Raw genomic sequence first — 22,725 nt, forward strand, 5'->3', positions numbered from 1 at the left:
CTTTATAAATAAAGGCAGTACCATCTCACTATAATACAATTTGTGATTAAAATCATTGCAAGTGACACATGTTATGAGACCACACGAAAACATAAAAATTAACATTTGACTGATAATGTATGTGGGGGAGGAATCTCTGTCATACTAACCTTCATACTAAGAAGCATGTGGTGTGGGTGAAGCACTTCCAAATAATACGGTACAGAGACAGTAACAGGCCCAGTTAAAGCCTCTTGACTGATGGGGTGGTGGTGTCAAATTTCCATGCAAGTGTTGCTCAAAGAGAAAATCTATATAAGACCTAGAGTTCGAATAACATCTGGATGTAGGTGTGCCTGAATGAATCACACTGTTACACACACGGTCATGGGAAGTACCGAAACTGACAAGTTGCCTGCTACTGATGTCCTCCTGATTGCCTGCAAATGATGTGATTTTATTCATCTGCCAACTGATAGAAATTATATCTATCCTTTTGTTTTATAGAAAGAGCATTTGTTTAATTTACATTTAAATTATGTTAACCCCTAAGATTTCAAAGTATTGACAGAACATCAAGCACTGATGGATTCAACATGAGGCTCTTTTACAAGCACTTAGCTATGAGTTTTGAAGAAAAGCCCATGCAAATATAATTCTGTCTGTATTCAAAGAAATTCAGAAAATTGGGCTTAAAAAAAAAGAATGTGGATATATGCAAGACACAACTTATTTGATGATTCATAGGCTGATATTAAAAGAAATTATAAAGTTGGCATAAGCCAATCTCTACTCTGGGTTGTTAATAGATAAGGAAAAAAAAAACACCACTGGACTTGATGTAAAAAGACATGGATTAAAGTCTGAGGGTATTTTTTTTTTAACCATCTGTATTATTTTGGGCAAGTCACTAAACCCCTCAGAATAAACTTCCATCTATTAATCTACATAGTTATGCTAATAATTCTTGTTTTCCCTAATTCCAATGGCCTGAGAAGTTCATTGTCTTGACTGGGCTCTGAACAGAGGTTTTCCTCCCATCCCATTCATCATCACTGAGCATCCAATGTTTCCTCTGTAGTCGTAAGTGCAATGTCTGTCTGGTGGTAAGTATTTACTGGGCATTGTGAAATGGAAATAAATGATGCACACGAGAAGGAATAAAGAAGATACCCACAAGATTTATTAAACACTCAAAAGAAAAAGAGGAATATTCGAGAAGGCATAAGTAGGAGGAGAAAGGGGGCTGGAGAGGACATAAAAAGACATAAAGCAGCAAGTTTTCCATAGATGGCTGTCAAGTTGCTTAGGAACCCACATAGATTATGAAACTATGGATAGATACTACACCCTGGACCAGCCCATCACAGTATGTACCTGACTTTGTGTTGTACTCTGTTTATACTCTCTACAGTTAGTGATCCATAATCGTGCTGCCTAAAAGAACTTTCAGCAGTGATGGAAAGTTCTATGTGTGCCCTGTCCAATATAGGCAGCCACTAGTCACATGTAGGTGTTGAGTACTTGAAATGTGACTAGCATAACTGAGGAACTAAATTTTTATTTTTATTTAATTTTAACTCAAAATGCAATTACATAGTCACTTGTGGCTGATGGCTACTGTATCGGACAGCACAGATCTGTAACTTACATGGTTAATGAATGAATATTCCTGTGTGGAGCAGAGGAGCGCTTCTCAGACAGTATCGTGGCTCAAAATAATATGTGTCTGGCAAAAAGAATCATTGTTATAGGGACTCCAATTTTCAAAACTATCTGAGATTTTGTTTTCTATAACCTGTGACTTAATACATCTCTTCGACAGATCATTGCCTTCTGTTACCAGAAGTAGAAACAGAATTGAGTTTGCTCCATGGAACACGCTCTTGTATGTTTCTGGGACTCGGTTTTCTCATCTGTAAAATGAAGTGTTGGATTTCATCAGATCATGTTTAACATTCTTTTCAGCTGCGGGGATTAGAAGCAAATTTACATGAACCCCTGGGAAGAGCTTGCATGTTTGATTTTAAGTCTCATCTGTGAATTCCTGTCTCATCATCAGAATCTCTCCAATATGTTTCCCCTTTCCCTCTGTGCCTCTCACTCTTCGTGTCTGTCCACAGTTCAAAAGATTTCTCCTGTCTGAATGATTTATCCTTCTTGACTTATGCTGTCAGAAAGGTCTGTTTAGATAGAGTCCAGACATACTTATGTGTTGCTTATGCATTCTAACTAAGAAAGACAACTTCAAACGGATCAAGGTTATCTAAAAGAAAGAATTAGAACTTTAGTCTAAGATCAGAAGGAAAGAAAAAGGTTATAAAATAAACTTGGGATAAAGAATTCTAAAGTTTAAACCAAATCAAGAGAGGAAGCATGTTTTTCTTTCACAAAATCAGACTAATTCTTCTGTGAAGGGTTCTGTAGCATACAGGAGCTGCGATGGCAGACATGCAGATTTTTGACGTGGCTACTTGGAGTCTGTCAAAGAAAAACAATTCTGAAAATTCACTCTGGTCCCTCTGGCTCCCCTGGTTCTCTGCACCCTGAGAAAGAAAAAGATTACACAAGTGCCACCTTTTGGAGAAAACAGCAATAGCAACAAAGAGGCCAGCTTTAAAGAGCATTAATTCTAGTTCATTCTCAAAAGAAATAATGAAGTGGTAAATCATTTTAATCTTATCATAATGCTTAGAAGTTATATTCTACAGGAGTCTATGAATCTTTCGACTTAAAAATATAAGTAAAGGCTGAATTAAAACGTGAATTCAGTGTTCCTCATTTTTAAATGGTATATTTAAATAAAGTAAATATATGACTTTGTTTTAAAACAATATGAAATAATGACAGAAAAATAAAATGCTACCCAAAATACGGATGTCATGATTTTCTTTTAGCCTTGATCGTGAATGTAGATCTACTGAGAATGTTAATTATTTGCTCCCAGTTACTCTGCTCTAGTGAAGACAATCCTTAACTTTAACTAGGGTCTTTTTTCCTTTTTTTTTTTTTTTTTTTTTTTTTAGTATTTAGAATGGAAAACTGGAGAGACAAATCCCTTTATTTTGCTAGAGAAGGAAATTCTTATTTGTTTTATCTAAAACCAGGGGGGAACCAGGGGGAAAGTGGTGCCCGGAAGGAATCTGCTAGGTTTCTTGGACTTGTAGAATCAAAGGCTTTAGAGGTCCAACAAAACATAGTAGAGGATATGAGCGTAATTATCATTTAATATGTGTGAACGCCTTTCGCATGTCCCAGGCATTATGGGCACGCCCTCCACTGTCAGAAACGACTTCTGAGCAAAAGATGCTGCAACTGAATGGTAGACAAGGCTCACCTTTAAAATGCGTCAGGGATGGAGGTAGAAGGATGTTGGAATTTATCTGAAGCCACATCGAGATAGCCACAAATCTGACTTAGAAATAGTTCTCACGGGACTGAACATTGATGTAAATATAAAACCACCCTCTTTATTTAATGTCTCTTTCTTTCTCTGAAGAACCTCGCAAACATAATCCATTAAAGGCATAGAGGCAACTCTGATAAATGGCTGCTTGCTTCCATGGGTCCCTGAATTCACTCTCCCCAATTTATTTTGTTTGTGCAACCACTTACACATTCAAGAATTAATATATTTTTTAATGTTTCACTTAGGTTGCATCCTAACTCAGATTCTGCATTTTTCCCTAAATACAGTGTCATAAAGGCTGCTACGATTTTAAAGTACGACATGAAAGCTGCCCTTGCTAATAGCAGCCATGACATTCTGAAGAGGCATCTTCACTGAACATAGATGCACTATCCTGATGCTTTGTGTATCTCTCCCTTCCCCATCCACCCCACCCCATAAATTTTAACAAAATTACTTTCCCTCAGATTAAATATGTGAGAGACAGATCGCTGAGGCAGCATTTTGTGTCTTATGCTCTGCCAACACGGCGATGTTAGATTTGGAGTTAAAATTGCTCAGCACACCCAGCTGTGGTTGTCACTTGGCTCTCCCTTTCCCCAAACCTCAAAATAGCTCATAATGCCACGTACCATATGTGGAGTAATAATTAGGCTTACCAGGGTGCTTTCTGTTGGACAATCTCTTTGGCATAGACGAAGCCATAAAATCCAGCTTTTTACACAAAGTTATCCAGCTTTTTTTTACAAATGCTTTAAAGATCATAACTGTAATATCGCTCGACAACTTGGCATGCTCAGAGCTGACTAATGGGCATTTTTGGGTCTAGAGTTTTATGCATTTTTTTTCCTTTCGGGACATGTGCCAGAATTGGGGAATCAAATCAATAGCACACATCCACAATCCTTGAACCCTGAAAACAAAGTGAGGGCATATACTTAAATAGTATCACTCAGAACTGATTTTGCAAAAATAATTTGGAACTTCAAATGAAAAGTAAATATGAAGACCTTCCAAGGAAGTTTAACATTTTGAATGAGCTTTTGGGAGCCCAGAGACAGTATCATTTTATTTTCCTAGTTAGAATTCCTATAACCAGTCTCTCCTTATGGATGCATAAACCACTTTAATTTGGCCACACACACTCTGTTTGGGATTGCCCTCTTGCATTTAATTTGCACCCCAAACAATCACAAATCAGAAACATATGTCCTAAATCACGTGTCTTCAGATTCTGCCACATTGTTGGTATAAAGCAGAGGCATTATCAGAAATGACTGTGAAAAATAAAATATTTAAATATTTGTAGAGTAAGATCAGGATGGCTTAAACTTGGCTTTAGAGGTCAACTAAAGGGGATGGGGTTAAAATCTCCTTTAGACACACACAACAGAACAAGACATATTTGTTTATGTAAACAAGTCCAAGGCAGGCTCTTTCAGAACTGCAAGGCTGATCAAAGGAGAAAAAAATTAGAAAAAGCTACTTGTAATTATTTAATACATTTATTTTCTCTAAACTGTAGCATCCACCAAACCCTTATTTCTTCTGAAATGCACTTCTTTTGTTGTTTTTATTTTTAATTTTACATATTTATTTGAGAGAGAGAGAAAGAGAGCTAGAGAGCATGAGTGGGTGGGGAGGGACAGAAGGAGAGGGAGGAGCAGACTTCCTGCTGAGCATGGAACAGGACATGGGCCTCGATCCCAGGACCCTGAGATCATGACCTGAGTCCAAGGCACTGACTGAGCCACCCAGGCACCCCTCTTCTTGTATATGTTTAATTAAAATTCATAGAGGATATAGAAAAAAAACCCAGAAGCATAAATTTCACATTGCCCCTATATATCCAGAAGGTTCCCAGTAGTTTTACAGTTTACAAACGAGTCTATTTTGTAGTTATTTTTATATACTTTAGCTTACATATGCTTCAGCATCAGAGTAAGCAAGTATCCAAACATCATGTTTAAAGTTTCTTTTTGAAACTCCTTTTTCTGTTTTCAAATTATAAAACGTATTGGACATATGTACATACATATACATACATATGTATTAGACACATTTACATACACATAATGCTTTGTGTCTGTGTGTAATCTGGGGTCCTCCTATTTCACCACATTGTATGTGAGAAGGGTGGGGTTTAGACACAGCATGGTGCCGTTACCGGGAAATGTACAGCCTTTTTTTGACTCCATTAGAAAATGTTATAAAATTAATGCAAATAATTAAAAGTCATTTATATTCTCAACAGGGAAATTAATAAAACACAGAAAAGTTTTTTGTCTATACTTTGACAAAATGTAAAAAATAATATTTTGTTACTTAAAATGGTACAACTGAAGATCATGGATATTAAATCAGAGTGTAGGCTCTGAATCTTATTTCTACTATCTTGGGATCCTGGGAAGTCATGAAGTTCCTGAAGTTGTAGTTTTCTAGAGAAAAACCTGACTCTATGGATTTTGGTGAGGTTTTAGTGTGGTTACAAAGACATATCTTTCAGATGCATTGTGATTTCCTGTGCTTTTTCCACAGAGGGACACTTAGTAAATATTTATTTTGCTTATTTTGAAAGCCTAAATACTTTTCACTGAAACCACCCTGTTGCACAAGGTGAATGAGCACTATGGGTTCCCTAATGTCGAAATGGAAATGAAGAAATGGCCTTTATTTTATATTATTTTTTTTAAAGATTTTATTTATTTATTTGACAGAGAGAGAGAGACAGCCAGGGAGAGAGGGAACACAAGCAGGGGGAGTGGGAGAGAAAGAAGCAGGCTCCCAACAGAGGAGCCTGATGCGAGCGATCCCAGAACGCCGGGATCACGCCCTGAGCCAAAGGCAGAGGCTTAATGACTGAGCCACCCAGATGCCCCGAAGAAATGGCCTTTAGAATGACTTTCTCATTTTTTTGTAAACAAGCTCCTTCCAAAGCTTTGCAAAAAGGTCCTTCCTCCAGGAGGCCCAGCTCAGTTACCCACTATTACCCCAGGATGCATTTAATCAGTTTAAAATCCTCAAAAGAAGACATCACTTCTAAAGTTTGGCCCAACCATATTTTATGACAGCAGCACATGGGCCATAAGCCTTTCCTTTCCTTTCCTTCCTTTCATTCATTTGTTCATCACTCATTCATCCACTCATCCATTCATTTACTTGTCATTTAATCCGTCATTTCTTCAACAAATGCTCACTAAGGTTTGAGTGGGTAAGAGTGTTGGATTTCTCTGGAAAAATGGGAGAAAAGCAGGGGATGCAAGTGTGCATAATTGTCCTACTGAGTATCTCAGAATCTTGAGCAGTTTTCTCTGTTCACTTCACACTCATGCCATGAACTGGGTGATCAGAGATGAAGAGGATAATCCCCTCCGAAGCTGTTGGGTGTTTCACTGTCCGTGAAGGGCTATGAGCTCTTTTGAGCTTGACGACCCCATGAGGCCATTATTCTCAAGTCAGAAGGGCCCAGAAACCTGTCCAGTCTGATAAGAAGTGAAGTTGGCCTCCATGTTCACGCCTCAGAAGTAGCTTTACTCTGAAGACATTGTATCTCATCTTGTAATTTTTAAATTTTATTCCATAAAGAGGGCTCCAAATATTTATGAGTGTCAAGTCACACAAACCTGGTTTGTTTCTACTATACCTGTACTGCTTCTTTTTATTTTGTTTTGTTTCATTATATCATGAAGCTATTGCTTTTAGCAATAGTTTTTAAAATATTCAAACCAGTGGTTCACAATGATACCATGCATGATAGCTATATGGAGAAATTTTTTACAATGTGATTCCCCAGTTCCTACCCTACAGAATTTCTGTTTCAATAGGGCTTGCAATCTTAAGAATATGTATATACACATATATAGTATATAATATATACTGCATTTAGAGATCATGTGTGTGATATAATATATATGAATATATAATACATGAATATATGTGATCATATATACATTATATATATACACTATATATTATATAAAATAAATATGTGTATATATTTGATATATATATGTATGTATTAGAATTTGCTAGCTTTCTATTTGGAAATGATGACAACTGCAAGGGATGAGGGAGAGTGTAGAAGGCTCAGTTTGGTTAAGAACTCTTTTTCGAAGTAGCCTGTGAGTGGACATATAAGGGTATTGATTGCACTTAAATCAACCCTGCTATAGATGGTGCACTGTTGATGGATGTTTAATGAACTTAATTAGATAATTAGTGATGTTAATTATCCTTCTATTTTGAAGATAAGGATGTCTCACAAATGATGCACTTGGTAAAGAAAGGTATTAAGTGTTTGCTTAAGGTATCAGTGTTTGCTTTGTTCATTTACTTCTATTTTACTTCTATTCTATTTTTAAAAACTCTCACAACTGCTTGGCAATGACCTCACCACTACCCTTCAGCTCCAATTTCACAGTGGCTACAATAAAAATGTTGAAGTCATACACATTGACCCTAAAACAAAATGTCAGGGGTCCCCACATCTCTACTTTGTAGACTCTGGTATACAGCATTTGTAGTCCTTTTGCTAACCCACCTTATTTCTTTATCTCCTGCCTCAATTTTAACCTCTGCTCCTTCCACAGGACCCTTAGTACCCTACCAGCCACGTAGTTCTACATCAGTCCCACAGTTTCCAGCCACCTACCTTTCCACTCCTCCAGTCCATCTGCCATAAAGTAGACACTGCAAACAGTAATGGAAATCTTTAGAGATGCCATCTGCTGCCTATTACTGTCTATCATCAGTCAAGTTTGTAAGCGTTACCTTTACATTGTGTAGCCTGGGACCTCAAAGAGACTAGCTCAAATAATATAACATCATCATCATCACCATGGCCATGAGAACTACAGCATTCAAGTAGTATTTCAGTAGTAAGGACAATGGCTTTCAAAAGAGCACAATACGCTCCTTTTTTTCTTGTCCCTTCCCACCGTTAAACCAAATCCAGTCCAGAATCAAAGATTCTAGAAAATACTGCCCCCTTTAAGTTTTAACCAATTGAGAACTGAAATGTAGCCAAGACTCAAAAGAAATGATTCGGAGATCTAGAATATAGTGGAATGTGAATGTAGACAGATGAGTAATAGATAGTAAATACTATGTTAAAAGGTTACTCAATGAATTAATTGAAGGAGTGAAAATAAATCAATTTTCCCACCCACTCTTTTGCTAAATTACAAAAATTTCTTTAGTCTTTACTATATAGTACTACTATTTTATTACAAATTATCAAATTTATTTGATAAAATATTTAATCTCCAATATTAAATCATCTTTATTAACAAAAATACATATTACAACCACTTAAATAATTGTGTGAAGTACTAAACTGCTTAAATGATTTAAATGATGTGTTTTGTGTATGTGCAATAATCTTCTTTCTTCCAAAATATTTATATACATGCAATATTTTTCAAATAATATAAGACCTCATCATGTGTACTATTTCATAAAATAAATTTTAACAAAATGATGTGAATGGTTCTGAAACCAAAATACGTGATATATATTGCTTTCAACAGCACAGCAATATCTACAAGTAGTTAAATTTGATAGAATAACCCACCACTACCACCTGCTGTTTGAAACAGAAAATTCAGTTGAGTGAGTTCAATTTACAGGAATGGAAACTCAAACTTGGTCTACGTGTAAATTATCATGGGGATAAAGTACCATTATTATCACTATTTCTCAGATTTTAAGGTTTTTAAATAGTATTATTTAAAATAACATTTTATTTTTTGAGCATGTTTTTAAATAGCATTATTTTTTGAGCATGTATGCAGATTTTTAAAAATACCGATATTACAAAGAAGGAAAGAGATAAATGGAACAAAACAAAGAAAACCAAGTCAGATAAATAAACCCTTTGAACTTAAGCCCTCTGTTGTACTCTAAAGATAAGACACTTTGAATTTTTCTGCCAAAGAATCACATAAGCTTTTATTCTTATCGATTTCATAGGCTATACATGTTTATTCTTCTGTATATTTACTACTGGTAACAGAGACATTGTCAATGTAATGCAGAGGGAAAACATGACTTTTTTAAAAGATTTTATTTATTTACTTATTTAGGCACTAAATAAATGGCATCTCTGATTGTATTATTTTATCCACAATTGACATTATGTAAGAAAAATTTTAAAACCTAGGCTTCTATATTTTCGAATGAAAGTTTATTAGCATTTCTGTGTCTGCAATGTGTTGCTATGTGCTTAGGTTAAATTGACTTAATTGATTTTCTTTGTAATCTTTTGAGTTCCCTATATACCCTTGACAACAGAGCAGAGCAATATCACTAAAATCCCAAATTTGGGAAGTTCAAATCAGACCAGACCATGGATAGATGTGGGGTTATCATGAGAACAGAAGATATTTTGTCTTTCAAATAAACATAAAGTGTGGAACTTGAGTCAAGCAGTCAACCTGATAAAACATCAGATTTACTGTAGACAAGTATTACAATTTCAGCCTACAATCCAGTTGAAAATTATCTTTTGACAAGAAGACTATGGAAGGAGTACAGAGAGGCCAAACACATGCACATGAATATATTTCGATTCATCTGATGATGAAAGATCACTTTGGAAAGCATGAATTTCTCCCTCATTGGACAAGCTTCCAACAGATTTTTAAGAACGGACTTTTATCCTGTCTTCTGCTGTAATCACGTAGAAAGCAGTAATTTTTAAAAACTTCATTATTATCTTTAGAGAAGTAATATTGTAAGGCCATCACTATGAGCGTTCTGTACAAATTCAGTTAGATGAGAAGAATGAAATAGGTCTATATCATGGAGATCTTTGGTACTACACAGAATTATATAATGCATGGATGAAAAAATATAGAGATGGATGGATGAAGAGATACCTGGATGGACAGATGGAGAGGCTTCAGAAAAGAAGTTTATCAGGGGAAAAAGGAAAGCTGCTCCTTAAAGGAATTCCAACTAATAAAGATAAAAGGAATGATAGAAATAGAAAATCATTATTTGGAAACCACTCTAGTAATAATGGTTTCAGGTAAGAATTATCAATGGATTTGTGGGTAAAAGTATAGTGAAAAGCAGAATGATTATATAATCTCAAGGCAGCTTTCAACACGTTATTTATTAATTACAATGGGAAAATGGTTATTTTACATTGGAGAAAATTGGCAGATAACATCTTTACCAAGTGGACACAGTTGAAATCACCATCCCATTGATATAGCACTTCAGGATGCACTGAGAAAGACACATTACTCCTGTGGCATTCCTGCTCAAAGTGCATAACTTGAATCTAATAAGGAAACATTAGATAAACCCAAACTGAGAAACATTTTTCAAGATAACTGGCCTGTATTCTTAAAAAAAAAAAATCTAAGTCATTAAAAGACAAAAAGTAAGGATCTGTTTCAGATGAAAGCAAAATAAGGGACATGGCAATTCTATGCAACATATGATCCTGGATTAGGTAAGAACATTAGTGGCACAAATGGCTGACTTTGAATATATGGCTCCTAGATTAGATACTGGTACTATTAATGTTAGTAGATTTTATTCATTGTAATGTGGTTAAGTAACAGAAGATGTATAGTGAAGTATTTAGATGTAAAGGGTATTATGTCTGCAAATTACTCTCAAATATTTTAGAAATAGAATATGTAACTATAAGTATATTTATATTTATAGCCATAGCCATACCCATGGAGAGAGAGGGAGAAAGAGGCAGAGAGAGAGAGAGAATGGTAAAACAAACAAAGATGTGTTAAAAGCTGGGGAATCTGCATTAGGATGTATCAGAACTCTTTGGACTAATTTTGCAAATTTTGGACATCTGAAATTATTTCAAGATTCAAAATTGAAAATGGTAAAAGAAAGAGAAGGAGGACAAAGAGGAAAAGAAGGAGGCGTGGGAGGAGGAGGGGGAGGAATTAGGGGGGATAAGAAGGGCTTACCCTTTCAGAAGGTCTTATAGCAAAATCCTCTCATTTCCAAGTATTCTATAACCTCAGTAATAGAAGTATCAATTTATTGAATGAGGATAATTTGGATGGGAAAGAGGAATAAAGAACCAGGAGCTGGAGTTTGGGATGAACCGCACATCTAATTGAACGCATTTCCTGCACTATAAGCTCTATGACGACAAGAAACAGGTTGGTTTTTGCTCACTATTGTTCATCAAGTTCTGATATGATGCCGGGCACCTAGTATGTGCTCAATAAATGTATGTTAAAGGAATAATGTACAATTCCTACTTTGTGATTTGTCCAACTCGTATTCTCCTCTTTTGCAATTGTCCTCACACCCTCCTAAATTCTGTCCACTAAACATCCAGGGATTTAAGTATTTAATTATTCAACCTGAGCAACCTTTGCAAGAAAGGAAAACTAAATTATGTGAGACTGAGAAAGATGAAATCTGACATTACTCAGTAATGAAACATGGGCATATCTTTGCTGGCCCCTGCTAAGAGGAANTAAGTATTTAATTATTCAACCTGAGCAACCTTTGCAAGAAAGGAAAACTAAATTATGTGAGACTGAGAAAGATGAAATCTGACATTACTCAGTAATGAAACATGGGCATATCTTTGCTGGCCCCTGCTAAGAGGAAGCTTTGTGGTTAACTCACATTCTTTTCCCCCTGGTGAGCAATTGCAAACTTCCTTGAACATTAATTTAATATACACAGCCTTAAACAGCTGTGGAAGAGTTGTGGTTAAAAACAAGATGGCTGGTAGAGTGCGGTGTCCTATTTCAAACCAAAATCCAAGGTCTCAGCAAGATCTAATTTTTTGGAATGCGAGTGGTGAAATTTGAAATTATGAGCATAATTGGAAGTGCTAGAGAACCCTAGAGGAGCTGTAATTACACTGGACACGTAAGCCCGCCTGAGGAACAACATGTGGCAAGAAGTGTCTCCCATTTGCCTCACACACTGAATCTCTCTTCTTGGTGACATCGGCATTTTCCTTTATTAGATGGTAACTAAATGGGCCAAGTCTGAGCATGCCTGCAAGCATTCACCCTAAGGCACATCCTTCAGTAGAGTTTTCAGGATGACTTCAAAGGAATATCACATCTCCCCACTCTCTACCCATAGCTGAGAAATGCAACGGTGAGTTCTTCACCCAATGCCGACCAACGAGCACACCCAGTGACAACTGCAGTGGCCTGAGAACACAAGACTGAGGTATAGGGATGACAGGTATGGTGGAGTTTGATGTTTTGTGGTTTTATTTAACAGAATTACTGAGACATAACTGACATGAAATAATTGTGCATATTTATTGGGTAGAATTTGATGTTTTAACATTTATACACACCATGTTTTAAAATACATACACGCATGACACCATCACCATAATGGAAACGTTGAACAAACTTATCACCTCCAAAAGTTTCCCCCTGCTCCTTTGTAACCCCTCTTTCTTGCCTCGCCCCATCTTCCTCTAATAGAAGACAGCTACTTATATGCTTTCTACCACTCTATGTTCATTTTCATTTGGACAGAGAGAACCATATTGTGTCCTATTTTATATAGCTTCTTTTATTTAGCATAGTTATTCTGCTGACATTTATACCCTCCATGTTGTAGCATAAATTCCTTGTCACTATAGACTGGTATAATACACAGCAGTTCATTTATCCATTTGTCTGCTGATGAACATTTGGATTGTTTGTAGCTATTAAAAACAGAGCTGATATTAACATTCATGTAAAAGTTGCTCTAAAGACATAAGCTTTCATTTCTCTTGAGTAAATAGGAGTAGAAGAGTTGAGTTTATGTTTAACTATTTAAGAAACTGTCAAACTATTTTCCAAAGTGGTTGTATCATCTTGCATTTCTAACTGGAGTGTATGACAGTTCTAATTCCCCAAGAACTTTGCCAACACTCAGTAAGTCTTTTTTTGTTCCCAAGGAGTAGGTCTGTTGTTTTTTGTTTATTGTTTTCATTGCCGTTCTAAGGGGGGTGTATTGTTAGCTCATTGTGGTATCGCCTTCATGTGTACTTCCAAAATAGCTAGTGATGGTGAGCATCTCTAACACGCTTATTTGCCATCAGTATATGTTGTAGTGATTTATTCAAATATTTTGCCCATTTTCGTTTCATCATTTCTTTTCTTTACTACTGTTGTAAAAGTTCTTTACAGTAGTCTCCCCCTTACCCACAGGGAATATGTTCCAAAACCTCTGTGGATGCCTAAAACTGTGCATACTACGTGCACTATGCTTTTTCCTGTACAGAAGTACCTATGATAAATTTACAAATTAGACACAGTAAGAGGTTAACAACAATAGCCAATAATACGATAGGAGAATTTTAGCATTATACTGTCAGAAAAGTTATGTGAATGTGGTCTCTTTCTTTCTCTCAAAATATCTTATTGCACTGGACTCACCCTTCCTGTGATGATGGGAGACGATAAAACACTTAGGTGAGGAGATGAAGTGAATGGAATGACGTAGGCACAGTAGGGTTAGGCTATTACTGACCTTCTGACAATAGGTTAGAAGAGGGATCATAACTTTCTGGATCATGGTTGACTATGGTTAACTGAAACTATAGAAAGCAAAACTGCAGATAAGGGAGGACTGCTGTATATATTCTGAACACATATCCTTCATCATTGGTCTTGAAGTGTACTTATCATATGCATCTATGTGCCTTGTAAATGTTCTCTCCCTGACTGTGACTTGCCTTTTCATTGCCTCAACAGTGTCTTATGAAGAGTAAATGCTTTTTTTTAAAAGATGTATTTATTTATTTGAGAGAGAGAGCAGGAAGAGGCGCAGAGGGAGAGGGAGCGAGAGAATCTCAAGTGGACTTCCCACTGAGCATAGAGCCCAACACAGGGCTCAGTCTCACAACCCTGAGATCACGACCTGAGCCAAAATCAAGAGTTAGACACTTAACCAACTCAGCCACCCAGGCGCCCCGAAGAGTAGATGTTTTTAATTTTAATGAAAGTCAATTGATCCATCTGTTCCTTTAAGGACTATGCTTTTCTTTTGTTTTTAAGTTTTGTGTTGTTATGGCAGATAGGTATGAATTAAGAGGGCTTATTTAAGGGTGCTGAAAACTGAAGAAAGGTTAATTCATCTAAAACTTTATGAAAACTTTCTACCACAAGTTGTACTTTAGAACCTAAACATCTTTCCTTGATGTGAATACACAGCAAGAGGTCAATAAAGCTTCTAGGATTTACATCCTAGATTCATCACTGTTAGTCTTCATTATGCTATGTGGTTAACTCCAGGGAAGCCATTAGCTATTGAAGGGTTGCCTATCAATGGCAACTTCCTTTATAACCACATGTGTTGGGAAGATCACAATACCAATTGAAGGTTCGGCTGTCAAAACCTGCATCAGTCGGAAGGGCCCTGGGGCAGCATAGTGCTTTGAGTTGCCCACTGGACATGAAGCCCAGTAGGCCCCCAAACCACAATATGATCTGAAATGAAGTGGAAATTGTAATGAGAATATCAAGACATGTCATAATCACCTAGTGAAATGCACTATTGAAACAGAAAAGTTTATCAGAATCCTGTACCTCAGGAATATTTCAGATTACACAGTAAGAATGAAGTCTACAATTAGTAGTAAGCTATTGTCTTTTTGGACAAAGAAATCTTCAAAAATATGTGTGGGAACTTTTTAAAGCCTGGCTCAAATATCCTTCAAAACCATCTTCTTCTATTTATTCTAATGACATACTTAGCAAGTATCATTATAACATTTGAAATACACTTAATTCACTGGATAATAGATATAACAGTTTAAATTATTTGTCCATTCAACAAGTATAAATTGAGACCCAGTAGAGTTCCAGGGATGATTGTAGGCATTGAGGATACAGCAGAGAACAAAACATATATTAAGTGGGAATCAATGCTAGAAAAAAAAATTAAAGAAGGAAATTAGAGGTTAATTGGGTTGTTCTATTTAAATAAGAGGATAGAAAATTTATCTTTAATAAGATAACATTGGAACAGATATCTAAAGAAAGTGATGGAGTGGGCCAATTTTTTTTTAAAGATTTTATTTATTTATTTGAGAGAGAGAGAAGCTAGAATGAGCAGGGGGGAGGGGCAGAGGCAGAGGGCGAAGCCTGACCTAGGGGGCTGAATCCCAGGACCCTGGGATCCTGAACAACCCAGGTGCCCCAAGAGCCATGTTAATATCTGGGGAAAAGAACTTCCAGGTACGGAGAACAGCAAACGCCTAAAATCCAAAGCAGTGGCAAGTTTGGGCATGTTTAAGAAACAGTAGTAAGTTAGCGGAGAGCAAGCCAAGAATTAGACTAACATAATAGAGACCCCTTGGCCTCCTACCTTCTATCAAATGTACCTCATTTCTCCTTAAATTCAATAATCTGTTTGCAACATAAATTCTTTTTAAAATTCTGATTTTTTTCAAGTACCTATCCTCGGTGACTTTTCACATATACTTCATGAATTTCAACATGTCTCTAATCTATGGGCAATCACAGATATAGCTCTGAGCTGTTCAGAATCAATCCACAAAATTTCAAGGGGTCTTATATTTCAATTTCTCATCATCCACTCAAAAATATAAGAAGGATAAAAGAAAAGAACTGAATTTGAACATAAGAAAGATAGATAAAGGCTGTATGTTTGTAAAGCTTTCCTGGGAGCCAGTTTAGAATTGTTAACAACGCTTGTCATTACAAGAACAACTTGAAAAATAAAATTTGTATGTAACCATTTCTGTTAATTTACTGTAAAAACCTAAGTGGTAAAAAACATTGTCAGGAATTTCTGCTTTATAAAGTTGTCCTTTGCAATACAGTTTTAGCTTTTTTCCATTTATAAGAGTTCTTGCAATATTTTGTTCTGGTGTTTTTCAGAGAAAAGAGGAAATAAAGCAAATAAAACATGCAAATTATTTATATTAGCTAAACAAGGGAGAAATTTGTTTATGCAAAGCAGTTGGCATCCACAAAGGTAATGCAACAATTTATTAACTCTATTTTGGTAATATTAGGTTTTTACTGAAATGCTGAACTAAATTTGCTTTGCTCTGTCTCCATGACACATCCAATAGTTCACTGGTTATGTGTGGGCCTTAACCTAAGGCAATTTTATGTCTCCAGTTGTAAAAGTATGCGTGCAATTTAATTCAGACCAATTCCATAATTAGTAGACGGACCTTTCTTATTTTTCGCCACAAGGCATGTGATACATCTTCCTCCCTGGTCATGAGTTTAAGGAGAAGAAGAGATCAAGAAAAGGTTAAGGGTAGCAAGGCAAATCTCCAGTTAGAGATAAAGTGAACAAAATAAAGGAGTTGATAGGATTCATTATATGGCTGGGTTTCCTTTATGAAAAACATCTTGTTCTAAGGAGCCTTCCATTTAAGACACTCAGAATAACAAATAGCTGATTCAAAGTCCCTTCTAGCAGCAAACTCATAAAAACATGAGGGATTCCTGACCCAAATATAAAGGAGTTACGTCTTCTCTAGAAATGGACGAATTCTCTACAGAACCTTTAGAAATTCATTGTATGGACGTTGTTTAGACACAATTCATATAGGGAGGTAAACAGTGCACATAAAATCTTAGGAGACCCCAGTCTACTGGTTTTCAAAACATTCATAGCATATGTATAGAACTGAATGGTTCTCAGTACTCACATTAGTGATACCACTAATACGTGGTCTTCATGTCAACTTGACACTTACCATCCTACATTGGAGGAGGTGAATGTTTATATTAGCTTCACTTGCAAGGTATAGTTTAGGATACTGAATCAGGTGGCTTAAGGCACAAAATTAAAAATAAAGACATTTCAATGGTCTTTAAATAAATGTAATTCAGTTAGAATTCAGCTTTCTGAAGATAAGAAATAAACCATACCTAGAATTGTGTTGTCTTCTCATCCACCAAGTTGCAAGGATATATATTTCTTGAAGAAAAATAGTTTTTTGGAGTCTGCATGCCCAAGAATTTTCTCTGCTTTTTATTGCAGATAATTCAGGCCTTCAGGGGAATTCATGGATCAAGAAAAATAATACATTCTTTCCATATTATAGAATATTTCTATCACTAAATATAACTCAGTGCCAATTTCTGCAGTATCCATCTATATTACAAAAAGTCCAATAAATACTGGAGTTGGAAACATTTGTAGATTCTTGGAAGATTTCTGATGATAGTTAGCAAAAGTCACAAAAGGTTGAATTTTCCTCAAAATTACTGATATCTCACAGAATTAGAGTGAAATTCAACTGTGTCTTGTGAGGATTAGTATAAACAGTATTTTTCTTTTTAAATTTTCTTTCTGTTTTAGCAGTGACTTAAACACAGATTATTTGTTTATGCTGCTATCAAAGTTTTTATCTTAACATTCAGGGGTACAACTTTGCAACAAGTTTTCTACTATGTTTTTATTGTTGGAATGGTTGTTTTCTCTTGTCTACAATTTCTACAATTTTTTTTTTTTTTTTTTTTTTTAAGTAGGCTCCATACCCAGCACAGAGCCCAGCACGGGGCTTGAACGGGCCTTGCACTCATGACCCTGAGATCAAGACCTGAGCTGAGATCAAGACCTGAGATCATTTTTTTTTCTTATTGCTCCATTAGTTTTATATTAAATATATATATCACCTCTCCTTTTCATCTGTGTGGTTATTTGGAAGGGAGGGCATTATTTCATTTCTGAGCATTTCTCAAAAGTGCACCAACCTCCCATGTCTTATTAGGTTCTTACCAAATTTTCAGATTGTCACATAACTGAATTACAATCTTGAGGGCTAAATTGTATTCGAAGCCTGAGCCATGTTTTATTATTAACTGATAAACATGTTTTAAAAACCCCTCAATTTAGTAATAAATCATTTAATCTTCAATGGCCTAAAAGACTTTGGGGGAAGAGGAATAAATCTAGGGGAGGTAAGCCATGATGGATCCTAATGGGTTTTTGGAGGGCTGCTTGTACCTCCCCTCCCCCCAAGTCTATGGAGTCCTGAAGAACACTATGCATTTTCCAGAAGTGGAAACATCCCCCCAGGAGGTATAAACTGCGAGATAGTCCTGGTAAACAGTGTAACGATTCTGACTTGCAGGGTTCCGTAAGAGAAGCTGAGGGTGCATTAAAGGTTCTTCTCTTTTGCACTGCCCTAGAGAACAGACAAACACATTTTCCAGGCACAGGAAAAATTTGTTTTCTACAAAGGAAGTGCTTGCAACTACAAATCATCCTCAGTGCTGACCAAAGACCAGCAGAGAAACCAGTGTAAAATGTGAAAGAGAAATGTTAAAAAGAAAAAAGAAAAAAAATGTCACTCTGAAAAATTTTCATTACTGTGAGTATATTCCTACCTGCATGGTACACTCAGGGGGAAAAAAAAAGACATATATCTAAGAAAGATCTAATATAATAAACTAAAACTAAACTAAAATTGAAACTCCTAGATATAAAACTATTTAAAAATTAAGCAAAAAGCATACTCCACCTTCTAATCAATGGTAAATGGTGAATATATTTGAGATATATTTTATAAGAAAAAAATATCAATTGAAATTTTTTTTGAAAAGTGATGTCTGGAAAATATGGCATATGAAATATGAAATATTTCACCTTCCATCTTGATTCCATGGGGTTTGGATCATAGTTTGTGGAGAAATGAAGTTGGCTGGGCAAGGAACAGCCGAGATCACAGGTAACCGTTAGGCACACTATGCTTCTTAAACCAAAATTATTCCCCATATTCCTGTTTCCGAAATTGTCAACTTGGCAGATTGGGGCAAACAGAAAGATGCAAATTTGTTGGCAACCTACTATGCACATTTTGTATAAAATTTACATATAGTGCTCATACCAGCCTCTAAACTAGGATTCACCATGTCTGTTCTAAAAGTGAGGAGACAATGACTTAGATTAAATCATTTGCCCAAAATCTCCCAGCAAAAACAGGACCACGATCAAGTCATCCTCAGGTCCATGTGATTCTGAAGTCAGCAATCTTTCTCTTAAATCCTACTGCTTTGCATTTCATAAAGACTGATGTATTCAGCATCATAGAAGAGTGACCTCAAAGATCAGATGCCTGTGAGATGGGCACGGTAAACAACATTCCATGGGGAGGGAAGAGAGGGAAGGTGGGCTCCTAGAGGGCACAGTGTGAACAACAGGTATTTACATGGTCCCTGAAACAACGGTGTTGGACTCAATCCAGGGCGGAGTAAGAAATTGGGGCAAGGAAAGTCTGTTCAGAGCAGTGCATGACTGAAGAGTTGGAGAAATCTAAGGGAGATGAATGAATGAATGAATGAATGAATGACCGAATGAATGGGAACTCTACCATAACCTGCTTTATCCCCAAGTCAGACCTGGGTTTGTGTCTATTTGTCTCCGCATACTCCTGTTTACTGGGCAGTTACCAACATGCCTTGCTTTCCCCACTGATTACACTCAGTAAACTCTGCAATCTCTCGAAGGCTGAAGTCAAAGTCTGAATCTTCTTTTTTTTGAAGACCCTTGCGGACCCAGCAGTCAGGTAAAGTTGGCCAGCTGATAAACTTTGAGAAGGTCTCAAAGCACAGAAAGAAATGGTTTGTGAATGCAGGCATTGATGGCACAGCAAGAATTTTCCCTTTTATGGAAATAAGGCTGTCCAGTGAGGAACTAGTACTCACTGGTACCAGAATCCCCTCTTCCCTCTCCCTCCTTGGGAAAGTGTATAAAGGGCAGGAATCCTAGGGTTCCAAGGTGTTCCATTCTAGTAGATTCCCCACCCTAGGAGGCCTACTGAATCTGGTCTTGTAGTACAGGGTACCCTTCTTTTTTTTTTTTTTTTTAAAGATTTTATTTATTTATTCGACAGAGATAGAGACAGCCAGCGAGAGAGGGAACACAAGCAGGGGGAGTGGGAAAGGAAGAAGCAGGCTCCTAGCAGAGGAACCTGATGTGGGGCTCAATCCCAGAACCCCGGGATCACGCACTGAGCCGAAGGCAGACGCTTAACCGCTGTGCCACCCAGGCGCCCCTACAGGGTACCCTTCTGTGAGGGCAAATGGAGGGACCCTGGATCAGGCCCACTTACTAGTATCTTTGACCCTGCAAAATCCTATGTGATTTTTTGTTTTGTTTTATTTTGGTTCACTAGTAACCCAAATCTATTCCAAGGCATCATTCTCTCCAGGGCTCAAATTCGGACCAGTTTTCGTGGTCTAGCTTAGTTCAGGTGAGATATGAATTGTTGATATTTATTATAAGGCACTTTATAATTATCAAGGTTCTATTACATATCTAATTGTATTTTTTATAGTACTTTGATTAATAAGATATTATTTCCCAGTTTTCGAGACATAGAAACCAAGGGCCAGAGCTGTCACATCTACTTTCATAACAAATCACTGATACGTTTGGGGCCAGGTCTGTCTCATTGCTACTAGACTGTACTATGCACAACGTTTTATAAATGACCTAATGAGAGTATTGCATAGATCTTCTCTTCAAACGGCAACTCCCCCAATATTGGGAGCTTTGGAATTCCCATTATGTGTCAGAACATTTCAAAACAAATAGAAATGGGGATAAGATCTGACTGGTACCAAAAAAAAAAAAAATCACAGAAACTTGAATAGATTTCTTTTCAATTTTGAAAATGCAACTAACCAGAACACGGTCTTGGAATATGTTCTAAATACGGAGTTCGAAGACAAAATTGATCTAATTAGGAAAGTGTGAAGAAAATGTCCAAAAAACAAACCATATGCCATGTAATAATCTGGAGGTAAATAAAGAAAAGCTGCCTTGGTGTTTAGAAATGAGAAAATAATAATTACATAATAATAATTGGCACCAAAACATTCCCCACTTTAGCTCATAAACAGATTTTTAGCCTACACTGGCTTGGGGAAGAGGTAAGTCAGGGAACATGGAAAAGGATCTGGCACATAGTCAAAGTTTAATCAATGCTTAGTCAATAAATGAACGAGTGGATGGATGGAATTATTGCCATCGACACGGTTGAGAAAGGACACTAGGAGACGCTTTCTTCAAACATAGATCTTACTTTGCGCTATCCTGCAATTTATTTCTCAACAATTGTTTGTTTTTTTTTTTAATTTCTCCTTTTCTCCAGCTGATGGATTCTTCGGTGTTACCTAGCCCTGCATAGACTGAAGAGGGTCCAATTGGAGTGGAGGATTAAGGTATATGATTGTGGTGCCAGAACAGACTTGAAAGAGGCCATTTGCAGGGAGATATGCAATATTTAACCTGCAGTTGAATAAAGCCACCACGATTCCCTGCATGCTGGTAGCTTCAGCTCTACTCACTCATCTAATTCTCACAATCCTGGTAGGTATGTATTCCTACTTCCTATTTATTTATCAAAAAAGAAAGACAGAAGTGCCATTCAGAAAAGGCAGCAGAGCAAACTGTAACCTATGTCTGCTGGAATTCAATGCTCTCTAGTATCTTTACTAACCCACTCTCAGACCCTAGAAATAACCAAACTTCTGCATTTTGCATATGAGAAATGATAGGTAATTCGACTGATGCTTGAAGATTACAAAATAGTTATGGATCTAGGAACCTTAAATCCTCTTTTGGTCCTCTTTACATTTATACCAAAGCTAGCTATTGGTTTATTCTTTGAAGACTGATTTAAAAAGTATACCATATCTACAGATTTAGTATTCTTAATAAAACTGCTAGTTGCATAAATGAAAGACAAATGAGTTGCCCCTACAGAGCCTTTGCCTCCAACACCACATCATTAGGATTAACTGCTGCTGCTCTCATAAAATCCTGGTGGCGCTCAGTCTTGGAAACTTTGGCTAGAGGCTCTTGGCATCCCTTGTCTAGGTAGCTGGCTACCCTGGGGCCTAGGTCATCAGTTTCATAAAAGTTGCAATCCATACCATATATTACATTTTCTTTTTCATGTTAGGTGGTATAAAATATAGGTAATAATTTGTAATTCTCAAATTCATTAAAAACACAAAACCAAAGTGAATCAAATTTAATGTTTTTCTTCCATTTCTCAAGCTACAGCATTCCAGTAAAAGGCATCTAGGATTATGTTTTCAATACTCTATTCAGCATCTAAATCCATCCAGAATGTAAAATTCAATAGTTTTTCAAAAGATTTCTTCAAACCATGTGATTCTAGCTTGGGTTAGTTTCCACAAATTTCCTAGTATAAATTTGATCTCAGAAGGACAGCTATTTTGATTTACTTAGATGGAAAAAAAATCTATTTCTGATTAGTTATTTAAATAATTTTGACAAAGCTGCTGTCAAACTAATCTTAAAACAAACAAAAAGTGATTTTGGAATACTGACTTAGAGTCTTGCAACTTAAAAGG

General features: G+C 36.5%; 2 long non-coding RNA genes across 3 annotated transcripts in view; one reads left to right on the forward strand and one right to left on the reverse strand.

Moving 5' to 3' along the window:
- Positions 1–22,725, reverse strand: part of LOC117796434 — a 328,247-nt gene that overhangs the window by 53,176 nt on the left and 252,346 nt on the right. Inside the window, exon 5 of one of the 2 annotated variants that reach the window (XR_004620955.1) lies at positions 1,332–2,525. The exons of the other annotated variant lie outside the window; for it this stretch is intronic. This is a non-coding gene — a long non-coding RNA (uncharacterized LOC117796434). Of the gene's footprint in view, positions 1–1,331; positions 2,526–22,725 lie in introns of those variants that run through there. 2 annotated transcript variants of the gene reach the window in all.
- Positions 1,281–16,348, forward strand: LOC117796435. Its single transcript, XR_004620957.1, has 3 exons — positions 1,281–1,348; positions 12,482–12,586; positions 16,252–16,348. It is a non-coding gene; the product is annotated as an uncharacterized LOC117796435 (long non-coding RNA).

Source organism: Ailuropoda melanoleuca, chromosome 15 (assembly GCF_002007445.2).
Source record: "Ailuropoda melanoleuca isolate Jingjing chromosome 15, ASM200744v2, whole genome shotgun sequence".
Lineage (NCBI taxonomy): Eukaryota > Metazoa > Chordata > Mammalia > Carnivora > Ursidae > Ailuropoda > Ailuropoda melanoleuca.